Genomic DNA, 19,640 nt, shown 5'->3' with positions numbered 1-19,640 from the left:
TTTCTTTCTTTCTTTCTTTCTTTCTTTCTTTCTTTCTTTCTTTCTTTTTCTTTCCTTCCTTCCTTCCTTCCTTCCTTCCTTCCTTCCTTCCTTCCTTCCTTCCTTTCCTTTTCTTTCTTTCTTTCCTTTCTTTCTTTCCTTTTTCTTTCTTTCTCTTTCTTTCTTTTTCTTTCTTTCTTTCTCTCTCTCTTTTCTTTCTCCTTCCTTCCTTCCCTCTTCCCTCTTTCCTCTTTCTTCCTTCCTCTCTTTCTTTTTCTTTCTCCTTCCTTCCTTCCTTCCTGCCTTCCTTCCCTCTTCCCTCTTCCCTCTTTCTTCCTTCCTTCCTCTCTCTCTCTTTCTTTCTTTCCCCTCCCTCCCTCCCTCCCTCCCTCCCTCCCTCCCTTCCTTCCTTCCTTCCTTCCTTCCTTCCTTCCTTCCTTCCTTCCTTCCTTCCTTCCTTCCTCTCTCATATGGTCTCACTATGTTGCCCAGGCTGGTCTTGAACCCCTGGGCTCAAGTGATCCTCCTGCCTCAGCCTCCCAAAGTGTTGGGATTACAGGCATGTACCACTGTGCCTGGCCTAATTTTTTTTACTTTTTGTGGAGGTGAGGACTCACTATGTTGCTGTGGAGGAAAAGTTAAATATTAAATTTGAATTCAATTGAACATGGACACAAACAATGGTCACCAGGTCCCAGAACAGGTTGTGTGAGCCCCTTGAGGCATTCATCCAGCACTGTTTCGGAGAAATCTCTATTTCAATTGATTCCTATACATTAGTTACTGAAAAACAATAGATAATCACAAAAACAGGTTGACCTTTTTGTGTTCCTTGAGCCCAGCCGCCAAGAACCCTCGTGACTGGGCCTCATGCCAAACAACTTGTTACAAAAAGAGTTAGGGTCCCACAGTGCACCGAAGCTTCATGAGACCTCTCATCGTCTGTACACAGATGAGTGGCCGACTCTGGAGCCCAGGCTGTTGCTTTCCAGTCTGGTGGTGAATCCTCCATAGTCTGGTGAATGTAAATATCTTTTCCCTTCTCCTCTTCTCATTGCAATTTGCTGATTATACCAACCTGCTTATTATATCTGCATTGCCATTTACATGGAATAAAGGTTGTTTACCCTTAAAGGTATTGTGTGTGTGTGTCTTTTCTTCTCCCCTCGCACATTTCCTACACAGAACAGTTGCCTAGGCTGATCTTGAACTTCTGGCCTCAAGCAGTCTTCCTGCCTTGGCCTCTTAAAGTGCTGGGATTACAAATGCAAGCCATGGTGCCTGACTGGAAGTTTTTTAGAAGAGGCTTGTAAATACCACCTACCTAGGAAGAAATGGGAAAAGTCAATCTAGAAACAGACAAGTCAGATGGAATTCCTGTCCAATAAGTCAGGCAAATCAGGGTGAGAAATAGGGTCTTGAGGGTTTGACCCTCAGATTATAACTGCTCAGGAGATTGCTCTCCTCACATACCTGTAATCAGTTTTCCTTCCTTTGGAGCACATGCCACGTCTTCCTCTAATCCAGTTTACTTCCTCTTTATTTATTTATTTATTTATTTTTGAGATGGAGTCTTGCTCTGTCACCCAGGCTGGAGTGCAGTGGCACAATCTCTGCTCACTGCAACTTCTGTCACCAAAGTTCAAGTGATTCTCCTGCCTCCACCTCCCCAGTAAGCTGGGATTACAGGCGCCTGCCACCATACCCGGCTAATTTTTGTATTTTTAGTAGAGACAAGGTTTCATCATGTTGGCCAGGTTGGTTTCGAACTCATAGCCTCAAGTGATCTACCTGCCTCAGCCTCCCAAAGTGCTGGGATTACAGGCATGAGCCTCCACGGCCAGCACCAGTTTACTTCTCAGACCATTCCAGTCTAATTCTACCTAGCTTTCTTAGCTATTTTTAGAAAAAGAACACTGGCTTAGAGGAAAGGGAGAGATGTCTAAGTTTTCTTGCAAGTCCAGCTTTCCTACCCTGCTCCTAATTAGGTTTTCTGTTTCTGTGGCTGTGACTTCTCTACCTCCAGCTTGCTGTGTTTACTTCTCCCAAACAACAGCTCAGTATACTTACTTCTCAAATATAGTTTTCAAAACACATGGAGGAATCCACAAACCTCTGTGCATCACAGTCCAATTTTCCTGCCCTCAAAAAGGCACACAGCTGTATACACAGTATGTTTTGATCACTGGCAAGCGCTTTCTACCTGCCAAACAACTTAAATTCATTAACATTTACTGAGAATGGCAGGATGTAGGGTACCGTTTGTCAATAGCCACAGTCTTCCCATCTTCTCACCACCCTAGGAAAGAAGCCTGAGGAGAGAGATTTCTCACACAGATGACCCCAGTCAAGAGCCAAAATACCTTGGCAAGAAGCAGCCAAAAAAACACTCCACTCCCTCTAAGTTCTGCATTTGGAGTTTCTCTGCAGTTTGCTAGACTGAGTAAATAGAGCTGGCAGCCAGAAATAAATATCTATTTTTCACAGCCAGAAGAGGGACAGCTCCACGAGTGTTCATCTGTGTCTGCCTTTGGCTCACTGGTTTTGTTTCCACAGCTTTGGATCATGAGCGGGCATCGCGCGGGCCTAATGCAGGTGGAAACACTTCTGGAGGTGCGGGCCTAGGGAGGAGAGGTGAAGAGCAGGAAACGCATCAGCACTTTTTCTTCTAAGCGCTTTATGTCCCCAGAAGGCTCTGAAAATTTCAAGAAATTTTGTGAATTTCTCAATCTATGGTCATCGCTATGTAAGCGGCCGCAAGTTGAAGGGGAAGTAATTTTGCAATTAGGTGTTTCTTGAAGTTCAAGTGACTAGCCCACTTAAGGTATGCTGAGGAGATTTGGCCATATCAGATGGTCAGACCCAAAATATCCAAGATCTGGTTTCTAAAATTAGGAACCTGATCCTGACACTCCTGCAGATTTGTTTAAGGTGTTTGAATGTTTTTCAACAAATTGGTCAATTTGGCAAACTGGCTTTTGAAGACATTACTTTCAGAGATATGACAGAGTCCACTTTTCTCCTTGACACTGGATCCTTATTACCTACTCGGACCCTTAGCATGACCCCATCCTGGGATCTGACTCTGCCAAACCACTCCAGCTCTCAGTCTACTTCTCAGGCCTCTGACCTCAGCTGTGCAGCTGGCCAAAAACACCTACCTCAGAGCCATTTATCAACTTGCTTGCCATGCCTTAAGCCCTTGTAACTCTTTATCCATAGCTGTCATTTTTGGTCTCTCTGAATCATACTCTCTTTCTTAAAGCTCACTGTTGTTCTGGATTCCATGGCCACTGTCTCTGACTCACTCTTCCAAATCAAGGCTCCTATCCTCAGGCTGAGTAAGCTGGGAGGAGGCCTCTACTGTCGCAGTGGGAGGCCTCCAGGGTCATTCTGACTCATCCTCTCCTTATTTTGCTTTGTTGGTATCTATCTGTGTGCTGCTTTCACTTACAAAACTTTTGACAGCAAATGCGTGGTATCTTTTCCAACATCACTTCACCAAATTTCCAACACCAGCTGAGTGTTCTACAATTCAATTCAATTATAATACTATTTATCTTTTCAGATCCCACAAGTTAATGAAGTGTAACCAAACGCAGTTTTGTCCACGTGCCACTTGCAAAGTCAAATAACAAGGACAAGGAATGGTGGCAGGAAAGTGACTTTATTCCAGAGCTAGCAGTGCGAAAATGGCCAAGCTTTGTGCCTTACAGAAACCATTTCAGATAGGGTTCAGTGGCTCACGCCTGTAATCCCAGCACTTTGGAAGGCCGAGGCAGGCGGATTGCTTCAGCCCAGGAGTTTGAGACAAGCCTGGCAACATGGTGAAATTCCATCTCTACAAAAAATACAAAAATTAGCCAGGTGCGGTGGCATGAACCTTGAGTCCTAGCTACTCGGGAGGCTGAGGGAGAAAGATCGCTTGAACCCGGGAGGTCAAGGCTTCATCAGAGAGAGGCCCTAATTCAAAAAAAAAAAAAAAAAAAATTCAAATTTTGGACAGAATGCAAGCAGTTAAAAAGGGAAGCTTGCTATGGGTGGAGTAGGGGGTGGGGGCAGGCATGCTGAAGGGGCATGTTATTTTTTAGTCTTTTATTTTTTGTTTTTTCAGACAGAATCTCGCTCTGTTTCCCAGGCTGGAGTGCAATGGCGTGATCCCGGCTCACCACAACCTCCACCTCCCAGGTTCAAGTGATTCTCCCCGGTAGCTGGGATTACAGGTACCCACCACCATGCCCAGCTAATTTTTGTATTTTTAGTAAAGACAGGGTTTCACCATGTTGGCCAAGCTGGTTTCGAACTCCTGATTTCAAGTGATCTGCTTGCCTCAGCCTCCCAAAGTGCTAAGATTATAGGCGTGAGCCACCATACCCAGCCGGCCGGAAGTATGAGTCTGTTACAGGACTTGCTGTGATGACTTATCTTGGATTATTGCCCCCTATTGTGGTGAATGGGCTGGTGCCATCTCCACCACAATTGGGTTGTAAATTCACTGCAACCTTTAGGTAATCTCCTGGTGGGGAGAATTCGGTAGGTGACTGGATTATTTTAAGATTCAGTTCCTGGAATTTATAAGCAAGCACAAAATTTGATAAGGGGGACACTATGTTTGGTGGAAAGAAAGAGGGAAAGGTTACCATTTTATTCTTTAGAAGTTAAACACTGGTCGGGTGCAGTGGCTCATGTCTATAATTCCAGCACTTTGGGAGGCCAAGGGGGTGCGTATCACCTGAGGTTGGGGGTTTGAGACCAGCCTAGCCAGCATGGTGAAACCTGTATCTACTAAAAATACACAAATTAGCCCAGTGTGATGGCACGCACCTGTAATCCCAGCTACTTGGGAGGCTAAGGCAAGAGAATAGCTTGAACCTGGGAGGCGGGGGTTGCAGTGAGCTGAGATCATGCCACTGCACTCCAGCCTGGGTGACAGAGCAAGACTCTCTCAAAAAAAAAAAAAAAAAGCTAAACATACAGTAAGCAAGGAGGAAAAAGGAAATAAAAAGAGAGAAAGAAGAAAAGTTTTTAATAGGGTAATTTGGTGGCAGGATCAGTCCAACAAGACTGCTACCACTTCAGATGCCAGCCACAAGTTCCAGATTGTCACTGGTACTTCTCTCTATCTGGCTATGAATTTGTGGCTTTCCACAACCTCCTCCTGAGGTTTGATAATTTGCTAGAACATCACAGAACTCAGGAAAGTGCTTTACTTGCCATTACTCATTTATTATGAGGGATATAACAAGCAAACAGAGGAGATGCAGAGGACAAGGTAGGGATTCGGAGCTTCCATGCACCCTGGGCACACTATTCTCCCAGCACCTCACGGAGTTCACCAACCCAGAACTTTTCTAAACCCCAATTTTTAGTGGTTTTAATGAAGTGTTCATTAAGTAGGCACAAAGGATTAAATAATTGGCCATTAGTGATTAACCCCATCTCCACCTTCTCCTTCCTCCCTGGAGGTTGGAGTGCTAGCCTAAAAATTCCAACCATCTAATCATGCCTAATCATGGTCTTTCTGGTGACCAGCTCCCACCCTAACACTATCTAGGTGTCCCCAGTTGCTAGTCATCTTATTAGTACATAAAAGATGCTAGTAGGCTAGGGCAGTAGCTCATGCCTATAATCCTAGCACACGGGGAGGCCAAGGTGGGAGGATTGCTTGAGCCTGGGAGATCGAGACCAGCCTCCTCAACATAGTGAGAACCTCATCTTTACAAACTTTTTTTTTTTTTGAGATAGAGTCTTGCTCTGTCACCCAGGCTGGAGTACAGTGGCATGATCTTGGCTCACTACAACCTCTGCCTCCCAGGTTCAAGTGATTATCTTGCCTCAGCCTCCCAAGTAGCTGGGACTACAGGTGCATACCACCACGTCCAGCTAATTTTTTGTACTTTCTTTTTGTAGTAGAGAACAGGTTTCACTGTGTTTGCCAGGATGGCCTCGATATCCTGACCTCAAGTGATCTGCCTGCCTTGGCCTCCCAAAGTGCTGGGATTACAGGCATGAGCCACCACGCCTGGCCATTTTTTTTTTTTTAATTAGCTGAGCATAGTGGTGCGCACCTATAGTCCCAGCTACTTGGGTGGCTGAGGTGGGAGAATTGCTTGAGCATGTAAGGTTGAGGCTGCAGTGAGCTCTGGTTGTGCTACTGTACTCCAGCATGGGCAACAGAGCAAGACCCTGTTTCAAAAAAAAAAAAAAAAAAAAAAAAAAGCCAGTATCATTCCAAGGGATTCCAAAGGTTTTAGTTTAGGAGCTGTGAACCAGGAACCAGGAACAAAGACTAAATTTTCTTTTTGGTATGTCATAATATCCTACAAAAACTAACAAACTCATCTCTTGCTAAATTTCTGAAACTGGGGATACATACACAACACTATTTAAAAGGGCAGTTGTCTTCTCTGGGTTTCTGGATCTGACAACATACAACCAGTTATCGCATATTAACATACCAAATTGCTTAAAATTGTATGTTATTTATACTTAACGTAAACTAAAATGTGCCATCCCTTTGCTCCAGCATCTCCATCTCCAGGGATAATCCCTATGCCGCCCTCAGGCTGGCACTGCATGACCTGACCCCTCCTGTTCCCTGACTAGGAGTGGGCGGTTAACCCACACTGACCCACTTGGCCTCTCACACATGCATTTGAGTTGAGGGACAGAGATCAGGAGCTGGAAACTGCAGGCTATTAACAGCAGAGCTCTAAGGGGAAGATCCCTAAACTCATGCATCAAGGTCCCTTTCCTCTCTGAATCCTGCTTATTTAACTTTTGCTTAGACTTCATAAGACCTGGTGCTCCGTTTCAGACTTGTACCATTCTGGGCAGCAAACATAAATGAGATATGTACTTCAATGTGGCAGATTCATTGGTTGGCTCTTCCCACTATCTCTCCCTTGCTGTTTTTCCCAACAGAGGTTAGAAAACATCAATATTCTATTGCTCTGCTTCTCTTGCCTTTAAGGGTGCTAGAGTTCTGGTCAAGGACACATACATAGAAGTCTTCGGAAGAAGTTTAGGGAAAGGACTTTTTATGATAAATGAGTCAGGTGCAGCTGGTATGCCTCTTCACCTTATTCTTGCTTTGAACTAAGATGTAATACTAGGAGCCTCAGCACCCACCTTGAGGCTATGTAGGAAGGGCCAACCAAATTGTAGAGGTGCCGTCCCTGACACTGTGGAGCTGCTGAACCAATGCCAGTAACCACCAACCTCCAGATTTCTTGACATAAGAGGGAAAAAATGTTTAAGCCACTGTGAGTTAGGTTCTCCATTGCCTGCTGCTGAATGAAGAGTTCAAAAGCAATTCCGCCATGAAGACTGATTGCCCTCGTACAAAGAAATACTTCCTGCTATTTAAGCAGTAACTCAAAAAGTAAAATTCACTAGTTCTATGCTGCCTGCAATTATTTTCTAATCATTCCACATGCACTTGCACAAATTGAACTTCTTAATCATGGGAACTAAATCATCTACCTTATTTAAAATTTCCACCATCTCTGAGCAGGCTGGACAATCGGAAAAATGCTTTTAAAATTCTTTCCATGAGGCACTAGGGCTCTAAATAAAGTACATCCCCCAAGTCAGTAAGCAGTTTCAGAAAGTAGTACCTTTGGAACTAACCAAACCAAACCAAACCAAACCAAACCAAACCAAAACAAAACAGAAAACCTTGTGATTCACTATAGGCAGAAGAGTTTCACGCTGAGAGAGACCTTATAAATGTGTGGCTGCAGAGAACAATGTTTTATGTATGAAAACAAGGATAAAGCCACTTGGCAAAAGATAAAATTGGATTTACACCTCATACCACAAGAATAGACTACAAAGGGATCAGAAATGTTAATGTAAAGAATGAAATCAAACAAGAACTAAAAGAAAACACAGATACTTTTTTTGTAACTTAGGTGTGGTGAAAGGCTAAGTATAACTCAATATATAGATGCAATAAAAGGAAATACTACGTATTTTTAAAACTACAAGTTTTTGTATGGCAAACATCACCATAAATAAGAAAAATCAAAAAACAAGTGATAAACTGGAAAAATATATTTGCAAAATACATCACAACAACAAGCAAATCTCAAATCTAATAGCATATAGAGGAGTAACAGTGACACAGATTAGAGCAACCTTGCAGGCAAGTAAAAATATATATTAACACCACTTACCCAGCTCCCATTCGTTTTAGGATTTATTTTACTTATTAATTTTAATTTTAATGTTAATATTTTGAGATGGAGTCTTGCTCTGTCGCCCAGGCTGGAGTGCAGTGGCGTGATCTCTGCTCACTGCAACCTCCGCCTCCCTGGTTCAAGTAATTCTCGTGCCTCAGCCTCCTGAGTAGCTAGGATTACAGGCACCCGCCACCATACACAGCTAATTTTTATATTTTTAGTAGAGATGGGGGTTTCACCACTTTGGCCAGGCTGGTCTCGAACTCCTGACCTCAGGTGATCTGCCCGGCTTGACCTCTCAAAGTACTGGGCTTACAGGTTTGAGCAACCATGCCTAGCCACCATTTTAGGATTTAATAGTGAAATATTAAAGGCAGAAATGTTGGAATACTTAACTATTTGTGATAGACTCCTTCCAATAGTCAGGGAGTTTCCAACTTAGTGTGTATAACAATTTTTGTCAAAGCTGTAAAAACAAAATTTGCATACTGTATTTTATGAAATATAAAGAGATTTCAATGGTATTTTTGACTCTGACATTTTTCCTCCTCATTGTTTTTAAGGTCTTGAGATCCTGTTGGAGTTAATTTTTCTTTTTGCATTGATTTTAGAACGAACCTAACTCTCACAAATAATATGCCTCCTCTGTCTGACAAAATGACATTAGATATTGGAAACATAGTCACCACCTATCTGTCAAAACTTCAAAAATTCCTACTTAACTATGAATTAACTCTCTTGTTCTTTCTTTGAAATACTTACTGAAAGAAATATTTGATGGTTTCACTTGGCTTGAGAAACTCCTGCTTAATAGTATTTATAAAAAGAGTCAGAATTTCACTAATGTTCAGACCATCAACAAACGTAATATTGATCACTTTCCATGCGTTATAATCCATGCTTACTTGCAAGATTAAAAATATTGAAGGCTCTCTGTTTGTCTGTTATTGGTGTGTAAGAATGCTTGTGATTTTTGCACATTGATTTTGTATCCTGAGACTTTGCTGAAGTTGCTTATCAGCTTAAGGAGATTTTGGGCTGAGACTATGGGATTTTCTAAATATACAATCATGTCATCTGCAAACAGGGACAATTTGACTTCCTCTTTTCCTAATTGAATACGCTTTATTTCTTTCTCCTGCCTGATTGCCCTGGCCAGAACTTCCAACACTATGTTGAATAGGAGTGGTGAGAGAGGGCATCCCTGTCTTGTGCCAGTTTTCAAAGGGAATGCTTCCAGTTTTTGCCCATTCAGTATGATATTGGCTGTAGGTCTGTCATAAAAAGCTCTTATTATTTTGAGATACGTCACATCAATACAGAATTTATTGATAGTTTTTAGCATGAAGGGCTATTGAATTTTGTCAAAGGCCTTTCCTGCATCTATTGAGATAATCATGTGGTTTTTGTCTTTGGTTCTGTTTATATGATGGATTATGATTATTGATTTGCATATATCGAACCAGCCTTGCATCCCGGGGATGAAGCCCACTTGATCGTGGTGGATAAGCTTTTTGATGTGCTGCTGGATTCGGTTTGCCAGTATTTTATTGAGGATTTTTGCATTGATGTTCATCAGAGATATTGGTCTAAAATTCTCTTTTTTTGTTGTGTCTCTGCCAGGCTTTGGTATTGGGATGATGTTGGCTTCATAAAATGAGTTAGGGAGGATTCCCTCTTTTTCTATTGATTGGAATAGTTTCAGAAGGAATGGTACCAGCTCCTCCTTGTACCTCTGGTAGAATTCGGCTGTGAATCCGTCTGGTCCTGGACTTTTTTTTGGTTGGTAGGCTACTAATTATTGCCTTAATTTCAGAGCCTGTTATTGGTCTATTCAGGGATTCAACTTCTTCCTGGTTTAGTCTTGGGAGAGTGTATGTGTCCAGGAATTTATCCATTTCTTCTAGGTTTTCTAGTTTATTTGCATAGAGGTGTTTATACTATTCTCTGATTGTAGTTTATATTTCTGTGGGGTCAGTGGTGATATCCCCTTTATCATTTTTTATTGCATCTATTTGATTCTTCTCTATTTTCTTCTTTATTAGTCTTGCTAGCGGTCTATCAATTTTGTTGATTTTTTCAAAAAACCAGCTCCTGGATTCATTGATTCACAATTGCTTCAAACAGAATAAAAAAACCTAGGAATCCAACTTAAAATGGATGTGAAGGGCCTCTTCAAGGAGAACTACAAACCACTGCTCAATGAAATAAGAGGACACAAACAAATGGAAGAACATACCATGCTCATGGATAGGAAGAATCAATATCGTGAAAATGGCCATACTGCCCAAGGTAATTTATAGATTCAGTGCCATCTCCATTAAGCTACCAATGACTTTCTTCACAGAATTGGAAGAAACTACTTTAAAGTTCATTGGAACCAAAAAACACCCCGCATTGCCAAGACAATCCTAAGCCAAAAGAACAAAGCTGGAGGCATCATGCTACCTGACTTCAAACTATACGACAAGGCTACAGTAACCAAAACAGCATGGTACTGGTACCAAAACAGAGATATAGACCAATGGAACAGAACAGAGCTCTCAGAAATAATACCACACATCTACAACCATCTGGTCTTTTGACAAACCTGACAAAAACAAGAAATGGGGAAAGGATTCTCTATTTAATAAATGGTGCTGGGAAAACTGGCTAGCCATACGTAGAAAGCTCAAACTGAGTCCCTTCCTTACACCTTACACAAAAATTAATTCAAGATGAATTAGAGACTTAAATGTTAGACCTAAAACCATAAAAACCCTAGAAGAAAACCTAGGCAATACCATTCAGGCCATAGGCATGGGCAAGGACTTTATGTCTAAAACACCAAAAGCAATGATAACAAAAGCCAAAACTGACAAATGGGATCTAATTAAAGTAAAGAGCTTCTGCACAGCAAAATAAACTACCATCAAAGTGAACAGGCAACCTACAAAATGGGAGAAAATTTTGCAATCTACTCATTTGACAAAGGGCTAATATCCAGAACCTACAAAGAACTCAAACAAATTTACAAGAAAGAAACAGACAACCCCATCAAAAAGTGGGTGAAGGATATGAACAGACACTTCTCAAAATAAGACATTTATGCAGCCAACAGACACTTGAAAAAATGCTCATCATCACTGGCCATCAGAGAAATGCAAATCAAAACCACAATGAGATACCATCTCACACCAGTTAGAATGGCGATCATTCAAAAGTCAGGAAACAACAGATGTTGGAGAGGATGTGGAGAAATAGGAACACTTTTACACTGTTGGTGGGACTTTAAACTAGTTCAACCATTATGGAAGACAATGTGGCGATTCCTCAAGGATCTAGAACTAGAAATACCATTTGACCCAGCCATCCCATTACTGGGTATATACCCAAAGGATTATAAATCATGCTGCTATAAAGACACATGCACACGTATGTTTATTGCAGCACTATTCACAATAGCAAAGACTTGGAACCAACCCAAATGTCCATCAATGACAGACTGGATTAAGAAAATATGGCACATATACACCATGGAATACTATGCAGCCATAAAAAAGGATGAGTTCATGTCCTTTGTAGAGACATGGATGCAGCTGGAAACCATCATTCTCAGCAAATTATCGCAAGAACAGAAAACCAAACACCGCATGTTCTCACTCATAGGTGGGAATTGAACAATGAGAACACTTGGACACAGGAAGGGGAACATCACACACTGGGGCCTGTTGTGGGGTGGAGGAAGGGGGAGAGGGATAGCATTAGGAGATACACCTAATGTAAATGACGAGTTAATGGGTGCAGCACAACAACATAGCACATGTATACATATGTGACAAACCTGCACGTTGTGCACATGTACCCTAGAACTTAAAGTATAATTTAAAAATAAATAAATAAAAAATAAAAAATGTTGAAGGCTAGCAGGTATGGAGACCAGGCCTATTCAGAGGCCAAGGACAACCAGAGTGAGAAGAGGGGCCTTTAGAATGTGGTCTGAAAAGTCTCAGTGGGAACAGGGCTTCTAAAACAACTTACAGCTTGCCATCAAAAGAGGCCAAATGGGAAAGTAAAAGGAAAGAAATTCTGGTACAGCAGCCCATAATGCATTCCTTATAGCAGACAGAGTACTCTGCTACATTTCCTGGCCATACCTCCCCTTGAGCTGCAGGTGTGGTAGAGTCTACCAGGTAGACAGTTCCTGGCAAGCTGAAGGCTTCCCTGCTCAAGTGCCCACCATCGTATCTTTCACCTTAAAGCCTAGATATTTTAGTCCTTGCACACACAAAGCTGGCAATGTTTCTTAGAGGGCATTTCTCAGCCAAAGAGGGACTGAAGTTGATGAATAAATGTCTCACGTCACATCCACCCCCATCCTTCAGGGGTGCATTCTACACTTTTTTTTAGAGGGTCCCCAGCAGTATTAAGCCCAGCTGCCCACAATGGTAACTAGCTAAATAATACGTCTGTTGATGGCCTTTCCTTCTTCCCTGTTAACCTTTCTTTTTATTCTTATTCTGACTTTCTGGGATCATCCCCCAAAGATACTATTACACTCCAGTTTTTTACTCAGTCCTTGTTCTGGGGTTCCCAAACCAAGACAGTCCTACTCATGGTAGAGGAGGAATAAGATCAACTGAAGAGGCTGGTCACAGTGGCTCATACTTGTACTCCCAGCACTTTCGGAGGCCGAGGCGGGTGGATCATGAGGCCAGGGGTTTGAGACCAGCCAGGCCAACATGGTGAAACCTTGTCTCTACTAAAAATACAAAAATTACCCGGTGTGGTGGTGCACGCCAATAACCCCAGCTACTTGGGAGGCTGAGGCAGGAGAATTGCTTGAACCCAGGAGATGGAGGTTGCAGTGAGCCAAGATAGTGCCACTGCACTCCAGCTTGGGTGACATAGCAAGACTCTGTCTCAAAAAAAAAAAAAAAAAAAAACTAATGAAGAAACAGGGTGAAGTTTCAGACTCAGTTTGCCCTTCTTGAAAAGAAGAATGAAACCAAAAGAAGTAGGTATATCTACCTATGCAGAGAAAGAGTGGAAAGGAGTGCTTCTGCTGTATTTAAGGCCTGCCTTAAGGCAGGATGGCTTCCTTCTCTGTACAAAACCATATTTCTTTTTCTTTTTATTTCTAGAGACAGAGATCAAACTCTTTCACTCTCTTCATGCCATATTAAATACATTGTTAAGCAATGGACAGATATTACCACCTGTGCTTTGAGCTGTCTACCAAAATTGGGATTATCTGGTGATCTAAGCAGTCTTAGATTCCAAAAGATAGTTGGTTTCCTTGCTAAGGGCTAGGGTAGAGACAGAAGATTTTGATCTTAGCCATATCCAAGCTCCTGTAGGATTTCCAAAGCAACTGTGTAAATAAATGGCTAGGCAAGAAGAGAGGCTGTCCTGGCTGCTTTCATTATCTTCTTTAGGGAAAATATTATTGGCCCTTGGTGACACCACTTATAAATTTTTAAGTTTCCTTGGTGTACATGGGTCAAATTTCTTCCTAAATTATTTATATGTGCACGTGTGTATATATCTGTATCTACATATCTATACCTCAAAAGAAAAGCAAGCAGGAGTTCTCAACAGAGAGGCATTGAGCAGAGTCTTTGCAGACATTTGGTGTTCTTTTCCTCTGAGGAAGATATGCAGCCTATCTTTCTGGAAGAAGCACAGAGACCTTGGTAATATCTTGCTTGAGAAATGTGGATAGCTTGTTCATCCATTTCCTTTTCATGAGAAGGTAAAAATTAGCTTTAGGAGTGCTGAGACCTAACTAGGGAGATTTTACCAAGAATATCTCATAACATGCTGTCATTGAAGTAGCACGAGTTACCCAAAGTCTGGAAAGCACAAAGTAAGGGGGAAAAGTAAGATTTTAGGGATAAATCCAGCCATAAAACTTATCAGGGTTCCTTGTGCCCCCAAATGCATGGGCTTTGGAAGCACTAATAACTGCAGCTTTGATTCAGTGCAGCTGGGACAAATATGGAAAGAACTGGAAGCCTTCTCTGGGAGGCAGGACTCACAGGCCTAAGAAATTTCAGAGTGGGAGGCAGCCTATGACACAGGGTCAAAGAAGCACTGAGAACTTGTTGGGTATTAAAAAAAATGCAAAAGAAAAAGCAAGGAATCTGGATCAGAGGGAAATCAAGACCACAAATTGCTTGGGAAGTTGCTGTAATTCATTCATTCTTGACTGTTAATAGGTACTGGAGATAGAACAACAAATAAGACTAGTGATGCCTTTTTTTTTTTTCTATTTTAAGAGAGAGAATACTTTGTAAGTTCCCCAGATTATTTATGGTGGACCATTTGTAACATTATACATTGATAGATTTAGCTAAAAGCCAAGTCTCAGTGTTATTAAGAATTCCATTGACATTTCAAGCTAATGCTTATAAAATAATACATCTTTGGTACTGAGTTATGTCCTTTCCTATGCCCCCAAAATCTTGATGGTAAAATTGTTTCCTGTTTTTGAATTAGGTGATCAACAAATGTATTGTGTACTTACTATGTGCTCACCCAGTATGTGAATAGCATGGAAGATGCTTTCTTCAGTTTTGAGCTGGGCATATTGTTGCGAAAAACAAAGATTACATTTCCAACTTCCTTGTACTTAGGTATGACCTTGTAGTTCTGGACACTGAGATATAAAATGTGAATATAAAATGAGATATAAAAAAACAGCTAAGAAGGGCTGGTGTTTTCTTCCCCCACCCCACCTCTTTTGTCTTTAACCTGTTCCTTCCAGAGGGACTGAAATGCAGATATGAAGGTTGGAGCTCCAGTTGCCATCTTGGACCACAAGTGACCCTGGAGATGGAAGCTGCATGCTGAGCATGGTAGAGCAGAGAGACAGGAGGGTCCCTGAAAACATCATGGGCTGCCACGCTAGTCTTGGATTATCTATCTCCAGTTTCCTTTACCTGAGAAATAAATAAATGCTTGTCTTTTAAAGCTTCTTTTATTTTGAGTTCTCTGTTACTTGTAGCCAAATTTGTTGCAATTTGCAGCAGATACAGAGTTCTGTAGCTTGTTTTGGCCATTTTTACTTATAGGTGACAGTAACTTTGCATTAAAAGATTGCCTAGCTAGGTATTGCCCTGAGCAATTGCTGTTAGGCTTCTCCTTCAATGGGGTTGCTCAGAAAAGCTGAGGCAGGTCCCCTTGGATGGTTATCCTTCTGTCTTGCCTGGTAGGATCTTATCCAGCTCTTTTCCAAGCTCTTCCTTATCTCCTCCCTCCATTTTCATTTCCTTCTGGTCTCTCTCAATTGATTTCGCTATCTAGGAGCTTTTTTAAAGCTAGGAATGAGCCAGGCGTGGTGGCTCACACCTGTAATCCCAGCACTTTGGGAGGCCAAGGCGGGGGAATCACCTGAGGTCAGGCGTTCGAGACCAGCCTGGCCAACATGGTGAAACCCCATCTCTACTAAAAAAAATACAAAATACAAAAATTAGCTGGGCAAGGTGGTGGGCACCTGTAATCCCGGTTACTCGGGAGGCTGAGGGAGGAGAATTGCTTGAACCTGGGAGGCAGAGGTTGCAATCCTCCTGGCTCAGACTCCCAAAGTGCTGGATTACAGGCATGAGCCACTGTGCCTGGCTCAAAGTTTGCTCTTGAGGGAGAAGTGGTGCTCATACTTGGGTCACAATTAGTTCTAATTAGTTTTTCTTTGTTTCATTTCTTTTTTTTTTTTTTTGAGAGAGTCTCGCTCTGTGGCCCAGGCTGGAGTACAGTGGCACGATCTTGGCTCACTGCAACCTCTGCCTCCCAGGCTCCAGGTATTCTCCTGCCTCAGCCTACCTAGTAGTTGGGACTACAGGTGCGCACCGCCACACCCAGCTAATGTTTGTGTTTTTAGTAGACATGGGGTTTCTCTATGTTGGCCAGGCTGGTCTTGAACTCCTGATCCCGGGTGATCCACCCACCTCGGCCTCCCAAAGTGCTGGGATTACAGGCGTGAGCCACCACACCCAGTCTGTTTCATTCTTTCTTGATCTTTCATTGACTTCTTTGTGAACCAGTCACCTTGGCCAAAAATCCCTAAGACTCTCAGACATGGACACTTATACATTATCATAGTTATACTGTTTCTACATTATGAGGTGTTTCCCAGAGGAAAATAAATTCCTTTAAAACAAACAAACAAAAAATTATTCTAATACAATTTGTTACTACTACCCAACCTATTCTACAAAGCTAGGGCAAGGTCTAAAGAGAGGAATGGAGAAAACAAACAGGACCAGTTAAACAGTGAAAGCAGGCTCAGTGGACAGCAGAAATCTTTGTGTGTACTCACTCTTGTAGAGACGTTTCTTCCTAATGTCAAGAGAGGCTTCACCTATTCGTTTTGTTTTTGGGAAGTTTTAGGAACAAAGAAGCAGTATTTTTAGTTTTGTTATTGAGAAGCAGCAGCTGAGACTTTCAGTGCATGTACAATATCACCACTAAGGACTTTGAGATCTTCTGCCAACCTGCTCACGACTTCCTTACCTTTTAAATTTCTTGTATTCTATAGTACTTTAAGATTTCTACCCAATTAAATTTTCTTGTATATCTGCATCACCTCCATTTTCATGCTAACAATACTAGCCTTTGTGCCTAGAATAGACTTCAAACCATTTCCTCCTCTTGTTCAAAACACAACCCAAAGTTTTCTCATTGGACCCTGTGTATACCTCACTCAGAACACTGACCATGTTATCTGGGAAGGGTTTGTATATATTTTCCTATTTAACTGTCTGCCTTGAGGGCCTAACCCTTTGCCCATCATAGAGTAAGGCCCTCAGTGAATATCTCCTGACCTTTGGCAGAAGTGATAATTGATCATCATATCTGCCAAGAGCTATGTGTGGGCAATTATCATTTGCAATAAGCTAGTCTAAAGAAATTATCCTGAAATTTAAAATTACAAAACAAAAAAACATTGTGCAGGACAAAGAGAAAGAAAACTGCCAAAGGCTGGAAAATACAAATTTGAACACAGCTGGGAGCTGTAAAGGGAAACAAATAAGTACAACTTTTCACTGATATTACGAAAAGTCTTTTGTAATGAAGCATCAGCAAATTAAACAATCACATGATATGTACTAATATAAAATAGTGCATATTATGCTAATACAAAAAATAAGACAGTGGAGTGGTTTAGTGTATATGCTTGGGAGCCACATTTCAAAGTTTATATTCTGGCTCTGCTACTTTCAAGCTATGTGGATTTAGGCAAATTACTTAACTTCTCTGTTTCTGTAGCTTCATCATTTGTAAAACGCAGATTCTACTATTGTTTTCCTCAGTGGACTTTTAATAAAAGGAGTTAATATATCAAAAGCACTTAGACAAGTGGCTGACATAGAAACAACAATATAAATATTTGTTTTAGTATTATTGTTGCTGTTATAATTCCCCGTCTTTAAGCAAGACTCATGACAACGAAAACCAAAAATGTGAAGGTTAGAAGCCTAACATATTTATGTATGTAAACGGTAAAGGTGATGGATTAAGATGGCAATGCGGGTCATTCATTACTTTTAAAGGGGCGCTTAACATTATACTTTTAGGCGGGGTGCGGGCGCCTGTAGCTGGGCGAGGTGGCGGGCGCCTGTAGTCCCAGCTACTCGGGAGGCTGAGGCAGGAGAATGGCGTGAACCCAGGAGGCGGAGCTTGCGGTGAGCTGAGATCGCGCCACTGCACTCCAGCCTGGGTGACAGAGCAAGACTCCGTCTCAATATATATATATAAAAATTATGTATATAAATAAAAATTATATATATATATAAGCTGGGCTTGGTGGTGCACCCGTATAATTCCAGCTATCCAGGAGGCTGAGGCAAGAGAATCACTAAACCCAGAAGGCAGAGGTTTCAGTGAGCTAAGATCGTGTTACTGCACGCCAACCTCGGCTCTATTTCAAAAAATAAAAATAAAAAAATTACACTTTTATAAACTCTTTGCTTGAAGGGTTAAATGCATACGAGGAAGCGGCGCATAGACTTCCTTGGCGCCTACCCCACCCTCCCTTTCTATGTTGTGTCCATACCCAATTTTGTGATTTATCACTAAGTACAAATTATTAGTTAAGTGCTATAAAGATTCTTTTGAAATACCTTTTGGGAATGATATAGAATTTATTTTAAGACCATAAAACTAGACAACTGGCATTTCTTTATTGCTTGCTTTTGAACTCATATTACTATTGGAGTTCTCAATTAGGCAGTTTGGGAATGAAAATTTCTAAATCTTGGGCTAAAGCCTGTTTTGGTAACAGCTTTATAGTCCTTATTTGAATTACATTAGTAGGCATGTGTACAATCTGTAACTTCTGAGATATTTGGCCCTTGAGACTTGCAGCGGCATTGAAAATATGACAGCTTCTAGGCTCTTGGTACTTATACACTTTTTTCTCTCTCTCTCTCTCTTTTAACAAGGCTGCTAAGAGAACACTGCAATCTTCGGGTAGTTCACCTGTTCTCTTTACTGTGCAAGGTTCATAAAGGCATGCACCATACCTGTCATGTTTGTCACTATATCTCCCATGCCAACCACAGTGTAATCCACATAATGAGCATTTCAAAGGCACAACATTTGGTAAAGAGATATGAATGAAGGTCTTACACGGAAGCAGTGGGGAACAGAAGAACCAGCGTAAGCATTAGATCTGGGTTCAAATTCCAGTTTTACTCATTATGTGATCTACAGCAAGTTGCTTGACAAACTTTAATTTTTACTGTTTTGTAAAATGGGAATAATACCTATTATATAAGGATTATAAGAATCTATAATCATTTATTAAAACTAGGGAGCGTTTAGTGTTTTCCTGGTACTGTGTTTCAAAATATGGGCTTTAAAAATTGAGTGAAATACAATTCCTGCCCTTAATAAATTTCCACATACGATAGTAAGGCAAGTCAAAAAATATTACGGAAATTTTATGGGTTTTCAAGGTCGGCAGGGATGATGTGTTTGAGGGAATTTAAAAAGGAGGTGGTATATGAAAAAGCCCATATCCAAGGTAAACAAAGAGAACATAAGCAGGGAGGTAAAAAGGTACAGAGTGTGACTGAAAAAGGGCCAGTTACTCCTGGTTGAACTATAAGGTTCACACAGGAAAGTAGAGATACGTCAGAAATGTATGATGGGACCATATTAGTGGTGACAGGTTCTTTCTTTAATCCAGTAGACAATGAGAAACGCTGATTTGGGTCTATGGCATAATAGGAAGTAGTATGCCACATACTGCGTGTGGGAGTGGTGCAGGAGAGATTGGAAAGTGAATGCGTCTAAGACTGGGAAGACCAGTTTGGAGAGGCTATTGCACTGTTTTAAGTAAGAGATAATAAAGCCCTGCACCAGGTGGAGAGCAGAAGGAACGCAGAGAAGACGCAGGAGAGGCACATTTCAGAGAGAATCCAGCATGCAATGGATGTCCCACACAAGACAGAGAGATGCAGGTAACCGGAGCCATTGACACTAACGGGT

The sequence above is a fragment of the Piliocolobus tephrosceles genome, chromosome 4, assembly GCF_002776525.5.
Source record: "Piliocolobus tephrosceles isolate RC106 chromosome 4, ASM277652v3, whole genome shotgun sequence".
Classification (NCBI taxonomy): domain Eukaryota; kingdom Metazoa; phylum Chordata; class Mammalia; order Primates; family Cercopithecidae; genus Piliocolobus; species Piliocolobus tephrosceles.
This window is presented reverse-complemented; position numbering follows the sequence as displayed.